The 13,810-nt window shown below is 35.8% G+C and overlaps 1 protein-coding gene across 3 annotated transcripts in view; it reads left to right on the top strand.

The window, feature by feature from the left end:
- FOXP2 (forkhead box P2) overlaps positions 1 to 13,810 on the top strand; it is a 422,877-nt gene that overhangs the window by 133,048 nt on the left and 276,019 nt on the right. The window lies entirely within an intron of this gene.

The raw sequence follows: 13,810 nt of genomic DNA, 5'->3' as shown, positions 1-13,810 counted from the left end.
TTTTTTTTTTTAATTTAAGAGTGATGGATATACTGATTTTATTTTCTTATTGCTTCTGATTCTTTAAGAGACTGGTGATGGCTAACCAGTCTCTTAAAACTTAATTTAAAAAATATTTCTAGAGTACATTTGAGATATTTGAGATTAACCGAGGGTGAGTTTATTAGTTGAGAAAATAGTTCTGTGAAATAGATTGTTACTTTTATAGGTTTTTAATAATCATTAAGTGACATAATTTTGAATATTACAAGTAAAGTTGCTAAAATAAGCCCTGACATTTCTAAAAGTATGCGTGATACAAAAAATAAGAATTGCTAAAGCTATTGCGATACACTGTTCAGAATAATGGTTAACAAACCCCAAATATTCTGCAGAACACTTTTATTTTATAGAGACTTGCTGTAGATGAACAGTGTAGTATGTCTGTTTTATTTTTAGTTAAGATGCAACAGATAACACACGCCTCTTATTCTTTTATCTGGATAACAATGAGTATTGGTTTTTTTAGTCACACCAGTGGGTTCCTTCTTCCTAGTTGGACCACTTCTTGAAGAAAGCAATATACCTGTGGTTTAGTTTAGTACAATAAATTACGTTGAGCTCACTTAGAGTTAATAAGAGAAATAACTATGAAATAAGTGAACAAAGTTTGCAGATACAGCCTCCATTTCCCACCTTGAAAGCAGTCTTTTAAATAAGAAATATATTAATTCAGCTCTTTTCTTTATACTTACACAAAATCTGCTCTTTTTTGCTGTTAGATATCAATTGTATTTTATTTTTTAAAGTTAATAAATCTATTGTAACAGATTGTGCTCTTGGTATTGAATGATGGGATGGTTGTGAGATTTCATAAATGTTGGGTTTGAAATAAATTATGAATGAGTTATTTGAAAATGACTTGCAGGAGTGAGTTGACAGGCTGGAAAAACATAGTAAGGATGGATTTCCAGATTAACTGTTAGCCAGAATACACAGCTAGTTGTGCTAGTGGCAGGGATGGTGCTGGTCAAAATCATATACCTAATATGATTATGAATCAATCTAAGAAATGCGAATGATATTCTCAGTTTTTCCCATCCTGGTCGTAATTTAAAGAGGGAAAATGACTCTATTGTAATGCAGAGCGCTGGCACCAGCTGTGCTCTGGAGAGGTCTTTTCTCTTTTCTGTTGTTGCCAAGATGATGACTCTGTGTATCTGGTCAAACTCTTAATGCTCTCACAGCAGTTTCAGACTGAAAATTCCAACACTTAACAAGAAAAAATTGGTGACTGTGATGCCGGCAAGATAGGGCTTCCCATGCTCCTGAAGGAAGGCCCTTCTCATTCATCCGATGGTGCTCTGTTAATGCAGTAGGATAAAGGGTCAGCAGCAGCTTTGCCTCCCTGTAGAAGGGACTAGAGGAAGACACAACTCTGCCACAAATCCCTGTTTTAACCCTTTTGTTTTACTTGTCTGCTTTCTATGAAATAAAGTTCTTAGTGTTGTCTTTCCGAGGAGGCATCAGAGAACATCAGTTTAATTAGATTTTAGTTATATACATAGAATTGCCTTGGTTTTTTTCCATGGTAGGAGATCCAAGACAAAGAATCACTGCTGATTTCTGTGTTGTGAAGTCTTTTCTATCTCTCATAGGCTTTTCTAGTTAAATGGGAAAGCCATTAAGCATTACCACAGTTTCTGGAAGAAAATGCTGAGACCTGTGAGTGGTCCAACATAGATTGATTTAGACAGAATAAAAGCTAATTTCACCAAGAGAAATAGAAACCTTAACAGTAGTTTACTTTGTATTTCTATAAAATTTAAGGAAACCACATGTGGTTTCCCATATTTCTTAGAACAACTTATTTGTGCTGGTTTTTTCTCTTGTTTGACCATATTTGAATTAATTCTGAAAGGCTGATTTTCATGTTGTTATATCCTATGTTTTCCAGTAACACAGTAATTTGCAGGATGCTTCTGAAGTTACCTTATCCAGAAATCACTCCATGATAAATATGATGAACAAGCTATTTAAAATACTTTAAATTTAAGCCATAAAGAAAGCCATTCAGTACAAGTAACTGCAGATGGAAGAAATAACAGCAGATCTAGTTCTTGAAAATAAATGGGATCTTGAAAATGGAATAGATGTTTATTGGATTGCTTTGAGAGTTAACCTGCCTAAAAAGGTTATTTTAAATGAGTTTTGTATTTGTATGTGTTGTTTGTTAATTGTCCTGGGGAGAGATTTCTTCTTTTCTAGCAAAGAAAGAGGTAATGTTTTGGGTTTTTTTAAAAAAAAATGTGGACACTGTCGTCTAGGAACTGGACAAAGATCACTGTCCCTTAGGAAATGGGCCTCAGAATTTTTAATGTATTCTGTAAAGCAGCTATTTAGTAGTAATTGTTGTCAGTCACAGTCTACAGGAGATAGGTTTTTACTGGTGATTTGACAGGGAAAACCGTGCTTAACCGTGTCAGATTTTTTTAAAAAATTCAAACGTTCACAGTTTAATTTTTAAAGGGGCTTTTACTGTCGTTTGTTTAGTTTTGTTTTTTGTTTGTTTTGGTTTTTCTTCTGGACTTGAGTCATCTACAGAAGCAAAATAGGTCATGTTTTGGTTCATATGGTCATTCTGATCTGACATCCAAACTACAGATTTGAGTACCTATATGAAGATTCAGTAAATTATGACAGATCCAGTGAAGGTTTTGCAAAAAATACCAGAGTATGTAATCTTAAGCTGCACATCTAAAACTGCTTGAAATAGTTTGAACAATATACAGTGGATTCTCAAGAACATGGTGTAGGACATGGTACATTAGCATGTACAAAATAGAAATTTAATTCTAGAATCTATATACTTTGCTTAAGTATAGTGTTATAGATAACTACACTAATGGGAAATGGAATGTAATTTTAATTCAGTTTTGTTATACTTGAAGGAGAAACCGAATTAATTTTTGTTTTAGATATATTGAAATACATATAGAAGTTCCTGTGCTTCCGTAATTGAATTTTCAGCCTAATATCATTCTGTATTATTTTGGTGAGGTTAACTAATAAATATTTCAAATTGGAGCAGATGAGTAACGTGATATGACAAAGACATGTGACCTCATGTCTTAAATGTTTTGCAACTAATTCAGAACTAGTATATACTATCGGAACAATACATACTACTATCAAGTTGGTGAATATTTAGCTTTCTTCCTTTCAAGATGGAAACTTTCTTAAGTTTTACTTTGTTTTCTCTTTGCTGTAAGATATATTTTCATTGCATAATACAAATCCAGTTCTCTCTTTCCATCGCTTATTAAAGAATTAAAACAGTAACACATACAAAGTTTCTACTCAACCTAAAGGCTCTTACTTTAGTTTTAGGTAGGTGTACTTTTTCTCAAATGTGATCGTTACTACTAATTTTTAAAAAATAAGTTCAGGATTTTGTAATCTGTGCATCATCATCCTATCAGAACTTTTAAACTGGAATTTTGCCTCAGTCCACTCTACTTATTGACTGAATGAATGACATAATTATTATTTATTTTATTTTTACAAATAAGGCTGGTATGTTGAACTGAATTACTGAAATGAATGGAAAAATATTTAAAGGTTTCTCTTATGACAGAATCATTTGCATTTGCCTTTTTGAACAGTGGTGTTACAAGGAATGTGGAAGGTAAGCATGCCCATTTGTGCATCTTCCTCCTTCACTAGAGAAGTATCATCATTTTCAATAATCCTTTTAATAACTAAAGCACATAATTACGTAATGAACAGGTGCTGCAGTTCTAGCTGTCTTTGCCCTCTCTCAGAAATTCATTATTGCCCCCATGCCAGAACTTGTGTTTGCTTGCTTTCTTCTTTCTCTTCTTCAACCTGTCACTTTAAAAAAGGAAAATGGAAACGTATGTGGAAAAGATCCCCAGCTGATGCAGTGGAAATTCCATAACAGTTTAAATCGCACTACTTGGCCCTGTAGACAAGTTACTCAGGAGTGCTCGTAGGGTTGTTTCGCCAGCCCTGAGCAGCAGCGGCAGCTCTGGCGTCGGGAAGGTGACAAACAGCGGGGGAAGGAGGGTCAGGGTAGTAGCATCCTTGGCTGCTGCAGCTGTTTGGTAAGTGAACATATGTTGAAGCCTTTGAGCCTCCACAGAACATGTTTTCACAGGTCAGCGCTTAAATCACATGCATAATACTCTCCTAAAATAAGTTTGATCTGAGCACCTGTTTATTTGCCTTTCTAAGGGAAGTTGTTTTATGGTGGAAGTCCTGTGGTTATTTACTTTCCATTGTAAAAGATAACGGAATACTTCAGTTAGTTACAGTAAAGTAACATTTTTGCATGTCAGACTTTTAGAAAAATAAGTATTTGTCTCTTAAAAATTTGCTGAATGCTATACTTTTGGACTATATGAGAAATGGAGATCTGAGGAGGTATTAATGTTTCTGCAATCTTATAATTTATATTCTTTTAGTTTTGCAATTGAGAAATATTTTTAGTTCAAGATATTTTAGATGTATTTGATTTATTAGGCCTGCAAAAGCTATATATTGGATTGATTGAGTGTATTTGACAGGACAGTGTTTTGAAGTTATTCCGTTATGAATTTGAATACCCTGTCCAATACTTATATGATCCCAGAAGATAGAGCATGTGATTTAATTACCTCTTTTTGCGAACTTGACCTCTGTTCCCAGCCTTGAGACAAAGAAAGACGAAGTACTGTGAGCAACTGGCAGTTGATATTAAGGTATCTCCCACATCTCTCTCATGTCCCATAGCAACAGCCAGTCCTCAGCATGGATGCGAGACTTCTCCAGAAAAATTCTGTCCTTTGGCTGGCAAATTCATCTGCTGCCTTATTTCTTTAGATGCCCTGTAAAAATCCTCTGTTGTTTTTTTCATCTTCTGCCCCAGAAACATCTCTTTTCTGGGTTGGCTCTAGCTGTGCAGAAGCACCTGGGGCAACACAGGGATGCTGGCCTCAGTAGACTAAGGATGATTTTTGAGAGTGGCCATTTTGCTCTTCTACAAGACAGAACTGTGATATAGATATAGGCTGTTACTGGTTGTGTTGTTTAGTTATTTCAGATTTTGACTGTGCGCTTGTGCGATTGTATGTTTGTGAAAGTTGACTGAATCTGTCTCAGTTTGCTTTTGAGAGAGACATGAGATATTTTCTTCACAAGCTAGTAAAGATTTCTCCATTTTCTAGGAAAATAACTAGAGGGAAATCCTGAGATATTCTTTAATACTCGGGATCTGAGTCTATTTGGGCATTGAGGCTGATGTAAGTTTGAATGAAGATGGAGGGATTTATTCTTTCTGACAATGAAAGCCTTGGTTCATGACAACCTATAAGGTTATGCCAAACTCATATGGGAATAGCTACTGCCTTTTGTAGGAACCCCATGTTTGGCAGAGGTGTTGGAGAGAAACTTTTAGCCATTGAGGCAGGTGATTTTCACAATATTAGCAGTTTGTAGTACAAACCATCTTTGCTGCATCTTTTGATTGCCTTTGCAGCTGCCAAATTTACAGGCAAAATAAACAAAACGTTTCATGAAATTACAGTTCTAGGTGACTATTAAATATTTTTGATTTGGTTTTGCTGTCAAACTTTTAAGTTATTACTATATTTTAGTAGATAAAATGTCCAAATTATTGTGTAAGGTCATGGACACTGATAGTGCCTTCAAACTGTTGAAATGGCCTATTACTCATCCTCTAATAAAAAACCAGATTTCTACAACTATACAGGAAGTTATCAAGGAGATTTATGTTAATTGCTTCGTGCTTTGGTATATTTGGTATTAGATTTGTTCTATGTGCTGTTCATTTCCCTTAATCCAATAACATCGCTAGTTATTTGAACTATACTAGTGAGTGGCTACTTCTCTGAAAGCTTGACAATTAAGATTATAATAGGTCTGTAGGATGAAAGAACAATTTCTCTGTGTATTCAAACTGTGTAATAATATAGAAATGAAAAGTGTGTTGTTTAATTATTTGGTTCTGCCATGTAGAATTATAGTCAGTGTTAAATATGACTTTTCGTATTGCTAACATAAGAAAAGAATTAAAAACAACAAAAAAAAATAGGTTTGATCTCATTTGACCTTTCTGACGTTCAGTCAGTTAAAAGGTTTGTAAGACGTTTAATTACCAAATGGTATGATCATGATTCATCTCATCATTTGATATATAACGTCAAGTGAATTGCCTCCCTGGAGTGCACTGTGTTTCACAGATCAATAGATTTAGCAAGAGCTTGAAGGAGAGCTTTATACATTCATAGAAAAGAAGGAAAAGTGTATTCTTCTTGTAAAATGGCTTATGTAGTTATTCTATGAGCTTTACAGAGTTATTGTTTTATTTACATCTCAAGAATACAAAATCCTATAACACAAATGCATTTATTAAAATATTTTAAACCTCTTTAATGAAATTAAAAAATACGGCTTCTGTCGTACTCAGTATAACAGATTAGCTTTGCAGGTCTGTCCTGAACAACTTAATTCAAATCTATTAAAATAATTTTACTTATTACAACAGATTTTTTGTTTTGACATGGCACAACAAACATAGTATGACAAAAGGATGTCTAAATACACTGCACATTATTGCTTAAACTATTCCCATTCTGGTTTTTTGCATTCTTAAATAGGTATGGTTAGTTTTAACTGATTTGGGTTGTGGTTGTTGGTTGGTTGGTTGTTTTTTTCCTTCATTCATTGTGTCAAGGATATTTATGCATACTTTGAGAGAAAAAGATAAGGCTTGTCCCTAATTGACTAATGTAATACCTATGCTTTTATAAAAAAATCTTATTAATTTTTTTAGTTAATTGTATAAAAGATAAGTAGATATCGGATTCTTCATGTTTACTTAGGCTTTTCTGGGTATATTATATTAGTCTTATCCAATATGGATGAGCCATCGTAGAACACCAGCTGTTTAAGCATACCTGTCTGATGTCTTAACCTTGATGAAAGGGTTTTCCAAATGACTGAAAGAGATTTCTAGGAGAGTTCAGGCACTAGTATTTGTTGCCTTTTTTTTTCTGTAAGTTTTAGCTGCTTGATTTGCTCTCTTGACTTACAGCTTAAAAAGCAAGAAAATAAAAATGTGTTTCTTCTTTAACTGTGATATTAACGATGGTAAGCTTTGTAGCTTAAATTTACCTTGTTGGTCACTGCATCAGTCAGGCAGTGAGGAAACTGTAGTTCAGCTAAGCAAATCCTCCTGGCTGTGGGACAGTAGCAACATTTGCTTGAAAATTCTACTTCCTTATTCATCTGTCACTTATAACCCATCATCTACTCAAAGATTAATTTGAACTGTGAACAACAGCTAAGCTTCCTTAATCCCTTGCTCTTGTCCTTTTTCTTGAGCTGCTGTACTGTGATGAAAAGGCCGTAATTCTGAAGCTGCTTATTCCTCAGGCCTACCTAAAGTAATTCCCATTGGGAGCCAATTGATGTTTTAACAAGGAAATTCTTACCTGTTTTTGAGAACAACCTGGAAAAATTGTCAGGAGGCTTTCACATTCTCAGATGTTCACTGTGTGGAATTCTTGTAAATGTGAAATCTAATTTGTCTGGGCTCTTTGCACCAACATTGGTCAAGGTCAGATGAAGTTGTGTGAAGTACAAGAACTGTTGCTGAGAATTCATTCCTTTCTTTCTACTTGCAGCATTTTTCACCAAATTAGCAAATGAAATAATACTGTTTTCATTAATAATCAAGATACCTGGGAAATTTACGACATTCTTCTTTTTACCTTTTTGTTTGTTTGTTTGTTTTTTTGTGAATGACTCGTGCTCCCACTCTTGCTTTACCACTTCCCTGAGTTTTTTTCAGGAAAAATACTAGTTTAGTAGTTTCTCCATTGCTAATGATGCAAAGACTGCTTATTCAGACCTTCTCAGTAAGGGGCTAGAATTTATAAAGAAATGCAGGAAATTCATAGGTTTTTCTGCTGAAGTTGAACATCCAAAGACCTTTTTGTCAGTGGGAACACTTAAGCATGATTAGAATAATTAATGTTGGAGCTCTGTAAAAGCATCAATTGTTTTGATGATACATTCATCTGTGGCTTGACTTGACAAAGTTTGAGCCATGCATACTCAATCTAGATATATGTACCTTTAAGACTGTGAGTAGATCTTTGGCTGAACTGTGGTTTATACTTGCCAGCTCTTAGGACTCTATATATCAATAATCATCTCTCCTCAGATGTTCTTAAAGTTAGAGCAGTATTCATTTGTTGGCATTTGCATTTATTTGCCTATACATTTACTGCTTAGCAATAAACAGCTTAATATAATACGTATTTCAAGTGCAAAGTCAATCTTAGATGAAAAATAGTAGAACTATTTAATTTTGGCATCATCTCTGTGATCATTTGGTAGGTGCTGCAGATGTGAGGGTGAAGGTTTGATCAGTGACAAAGTACAGCAACACTCTTGAATACTGTGTTCTGGGCCCCACCATTTAAGAAGGATGTGAAGGTCCTTGATTGTGTCCAGAGGAGGGCAACAAAGCTCCTGAAAGGGCTGGAAGGAATGTCCTGTGAGGACCATCTGAGGACTTTGGGCTCGTCTAGTTTGGGGAAAAAGAGGCTAAGGGGTGACCCCATTGTTCTCTACAGCTTCCTGAGGAGGGGAAGTGGAAGGAGGTGCTGAGCTCTTCTCCCTGGTATCCAGTGATAGGACATGTGGGAATGGTTCAAAGCTGTGCCAGGGAGGTTTACACTGGACAACAGGAAGCATTTCTTTACTGAGATGGTGGTCAAACACTGCAACAGGCTTCCTAGAGAGGTGGTCGATGCCCCAAACCTGTCAGTGTTTAAGAGACATGTGGACAATGCCCTTAACAACACGCTTTAGCTTTTGGTCAGCCCCAAAGTGGTCGGGCAGTTGGACTAGATGATCGTTGTAGGTCCCTTCCAACTGAAATAGGTACACTAAAATCATTATATTTTGTATCTAGAAACATAAAAACTCCCATAAAAAGGGAGTTAATGGGGCCATCGTTATACAAAAAGGGTAGTTGTACACTTTCAAAACTGATGAAGTAAGAAGTCTTGATTGTCTCCCCTTCAGAACATTCATGTGCATTCATTGACAGGCATAGATAATATGTACCACAATAAGAGATGCAGATGAAGCTTGCATGGTAATTAACCTTTGCAATTAAGTCTGCTCAGTTTTCGCTTTTGTGGAAGGAAGGATAACAGACTCTGGAACCACAGGTCTTCTCCAGATTTTATCCACATCGAATGGCTTGTTCATCCTTCATTTTGCTCTTTGGTTAAAAGCTGCTTTTGAAAATTCCATAGCTATAGATCTGTGACTTCGCATGTAATTTTTTCTATGTCACACCTGGAAACTGTTTTCTTAAGTACACATGTTGTACAGGTACGGTGAAGATGTTATGTTTTGAGTCCGTCCCTCCTTTTTCTGCAAATATTTGTGTGCTATTATCTAAGAGGAAATTTACTACAGAAAGTATTTATAAGTAAATTAATTAATACTTAATAAACTGTTGAAAGCATTTGTTTATTGAAAAAGCTCTGGAAGCGTACCACGTTAGCTGGAATTGCAGTATATGATAACTCCCAGCATGATGGGACTAAGCCGTAAGTAAGATTTTAGGTGAATTGCCCTAATAGTCTTTTCAGAAACCAAGCCAACAAACAAAAACCAAACAAAGCAAATGAACAAAAAAACCCCCAACCAACAGAAAACAAACAAACCTCAAAAAACCAAAAGCGCTGCTCTGGACATTATGGTCCTAGAAATATGATCATATGGCCTGTACAAGGTCGTTTGTCTTAAATTGTTTTGCACTTGGGAGGAGAGTCCTAGTATGTGCACACCTGCCGGAGGAGGCTGTAATCTCACTGTTTTGGAAAGCACAAAGTGTGTAGTAGCTATAGGACAACGCTTACTAGAGCTGTGTAAATCCACCTGTAACAGTGAGTGTGCTTACCTGCTGAAATGTATGTTACTGTGTTTTGTAGGTGTCTGTACAACTGGGTTCACTTATGATTTGGTGTACTTTTATGTCCTGAAGATGTATCCTGATTTTGCAGAAAGCCTTAAGCAATGTCTCTGAAATTTGACATCCTTCGTTCGTTTCGTAGCAGAGATATTATTGGAGACCTAGTTTGTTATCTCCTTTTATATTTATTGTGATTACCTGAACAGCCCAGGAGCACTTCTTAAGAAAAATGTTGTCTATCTTGTATTATCAGCAGCAGTCTCTATAGATATTGGTATAATATATATCGTAACCCATAAAACGGGACTGCACTCTAATGAGTCAGCTTTAAACATATTTTTTTTTTTGTGTACCGAAACCCCTAAAGATCAATAGCTTTTATTACTACACTGCTTGCCCAACTGTGAGAGAAAACAGAAGGGATTGTCGTATTATGAAAACCTTCTTGCCATCGCTGCTCATTTTGGATTCTCATCCACAGGATGTGGAACCCATCCGCTGTGAAACACAGGTTTATTGAAGTAATTTGTGGAATTATGTTTTCTCATTCATTGAACACTTAAATAAAATTCTGCAAGATAATAATTTTGCTTCTTTTTTTCTCCTTTTTCCCCCCATAATGTTTCATTTGGTTTCAGCCAAATGAAACAAACAAACAAAGCAGAAAATTTCTGTCAATTAAAATAAACTGTACATGATGGAAAAGTTATGGAAATACTGAGATTATAGATATTCTGATCCGTTTAAACAAGAATTACCATCTGGAATTTCCAGTTATTTGAATTTGATACACTAATCTTCTGAGGTTCCCAACCTGCAGCTACGCACTAATTCTCAGTTCCCATCCCATCACTTTGAAAGTGTGTGTGTGTGTGTGTGCGTGTTTGCAGCATATTTTTCTTTTAAAATGTAGTGCTTAATCAGTGCTTCTAATTAGTATCTTAGAACTTGATTTATTAAAATACCATTGTGAGGTACAGTGTCCCTATCAGGTAAGAGTTATATGTGTCAATCTGTTGTAACCATTTGATGTAAAAAGTTCATTTTTTTCATCCTGGAGCAACTATTTTTGTCCCAAAATGTCAATAATTATTAATGGCAAACACATAAAATGTAGAAGATATTGTAAATAGTCAGATGTTGGAGGCGCCTTCTTGTAAGTGAAATATTTTTTTTTTTAATAAGAGTTGTGTGTGTGAATATATTAAAAAAGTGATTAAAATAGTAATACCAAATACTAAAAACGCTTTTCCAAAACTGTTATCTTTTTATTGGATTTTAGTGTATGATATTAAGGATATTAAGATCTGGTTGCTTTGTTCATCTTTGAATTAGCTGGTTTCACTATAAAGGCAAAGTCGTTTCCTGCTTTTGTTCTGACTCTGTGCTCACTGCTCAATACTGGAGGTGTTCCAAGGGCGCCCAGGGGTGTCGTCCAGCAGCAGTCCCTCTCCCCTCTTGAGTGATCTGGGATTCCTGCAGACTACGGCTACGTCTGTGGGACTGGATGGACAGAGACAATTAAGTAATTGCATAATTATTCCGGTTCGCGGGCAGGTTTCGCCACCTGTGCCGAGTTCAGCAGAGCTGTGGCTCCACGGGTCACAGCGCTGGGCTGGCTGGTAACGGGCTGGCTCCAGTAAGTATGTGAAGAATGTAGTCACAGCAGTGGCTGCAGCCTACCTGAACCTCAGTCTAGGTCTTTTAAGGAACCAGAAAAACTAGTTTGAGCATGATGTGCCTCTCCTCCTGTCTAGGAGCTGTCAGGCTGCTTCGAGGAGGTCTCTCGTATCTCACTTTCTGCCTTAAGAGAAGTGCGGCAGAAGCTCATGCAGGTAGTTGATGGAGTTGGTCTACTGTTTGACATTTTGTAAGTTTTAAGTGAAGTGGATTTTGTCAAATTGATATGAGAGTGTTTACATTTTATTGCCATTCAAATTTTTCACTAATCTTTCTACCGTTAATCGGTCAGATTAGCGACAGCTTTTCTTGGATGGACCGAGTCATCTATATTAAATGTGATGACCTGTTACATCATTTTCGATTAAGAAGTAGGTAAAATGGTATTGTAAGGAAAATGAACTAAAGTTTTTGGACTTTGTAAGACGCTATTAACATATGGAGTGATAATTCCAGTGGTAATTGGGAGAAGTCATAACTATTGACCATTAAAAGTTAAAAAATTTATCTTATGGTGCTTGGCAGCCATGCTGAGTCATCAGATGTGCTTTCCCAGCTGACTCAGCCTTTCTGTGTTGGTTCTGATCCTAAAAAACTGGGGAAGAAATAGCAGTAGAGAGGAAAATGTACACGGGAATGAATAATTCTGAAGTAAATAAAAAAAGAATCATACATGTATATAGCAGAGAAAGGGGAATAACTGTTAGTCCTCTAGTAGAAAAGATGTTCAGGACAGAGACACAGCACAAAAGAGGTTCAGGATCCAGAAAAGCCAAGATGGAACTTGTTAATGGTGTCAGAATGGAAGGAGGAAAGATGTAAGGCTGGAAGAGCTCTGGCCAATGAGTGTATAATACTTATATTCTGACATTTGTGAATTAAACCAGGAGCCGTCTTGTAAAGTTCTGTGAAGACTGTGAGTAAACTCTGTGCTGAACTCTGTGTTCTGTGGCACTGTTAGTGATGTTGATGGATTGAGTGCCTTCATTCCTTTCCATTTTCTTGGTTTAAGATGATTCCCTGTTGGAACAAATTCAGCTACTGCCAGGAGGGTAAGATATGTAAAGATGTTACAGCTTTATATGTATTAAAATTATGTAGCAATTAAAGGGTAAGAGTTCTAGAGCACTATGCAGTGATGTCACAAAGGATTAATATTCTTCTGTAGTTTTATAACATATTATTCATATTGATAACATCCATAGTAATATAACACAGTTAGAACAAATGTAAGGCAACTATGAATTAGTGGGCTATAATACCACTGAGGAGCTTCTTAGGAGGTCATAAAGCATGGAAGCAAAGCTTGCCTACTTTGTGTAGTCACTAGGACATCAAGGTGAAAATGTAGTTCTGTAATTCAACATTTGTGTTTTATTTGTTTCCTTTTTGAACACATATACCCATGTTTTGAATTCATGTCTGCCTCAGGCAGATATTTCGTATTTATCTCTATGTTTCTGCTTCAACAACTTCCTTTTTTCTTCCCTGTTATTTTGGTTTTGTCTCTGAAGGCCTCCATTTTATAATAAGTCCTCAAGATGGTACCAGGAAAAATAGAAGGAAGGTTTTCCCTGTTGCAGCGCTCTCCTATTGTGATACCTGAAACCCATGCATAGGTTCAGGTCATGGTACTGTGCTAGCTATCCTTAGTATATGTTTAATGAAATTTTACAGTTTCTAATTGTTGGCTGATTCTTCAGTGAGTTTCATTATTGTTACTTTAAGTGGACTGTTTGATGCATGTGGTATCATTCCAAATTTTTATCTACAACTGGGCATTTAAAAAAAATATCTTGAATATTAAACTGTTTCAATTTAATGTTAAAGATTTCTGTAGCTGTTTTTTTTCCTTTCACCTCTTTTTTTTTTTCCCGATTTCCTGTTGAAAAATCTTCTGTGCAAACAGTGTTTACTTACTTGAACATGCGTAGCAACTGTGAAATTTAATTCATGGTTTCACTATTTCTTGTGTTGTTATTGTATTTTCTAGCTTTTATAATGATGTTGTGGCTTGTCATATAGAATTTAATTCTACTACAGTATTTTGGATATTGAAACCATTCTTATTAGCTAGGTGTAAGCCATGATTTGTGTTCGGTTGCTTTAGACTCAAATTGGCAAAGCTGT

This window comes from Caloenas nicobarica, chromosome 1, assembly GCF_036013445.1.
Source record: "Caloenas nicobarica isolate bCalNic1 chromosome 1, bCalNic1.hap1, whole genome shotgun sequence".
NCBI lineage: Eukaryota > Metazoa > Chordata > Aves > Columbiformes > Columbidae > Caloenas > Caloenas nicobarica.
This window is presented reverse-complemented; position numbering and strand designations above follow the sequence as displayed.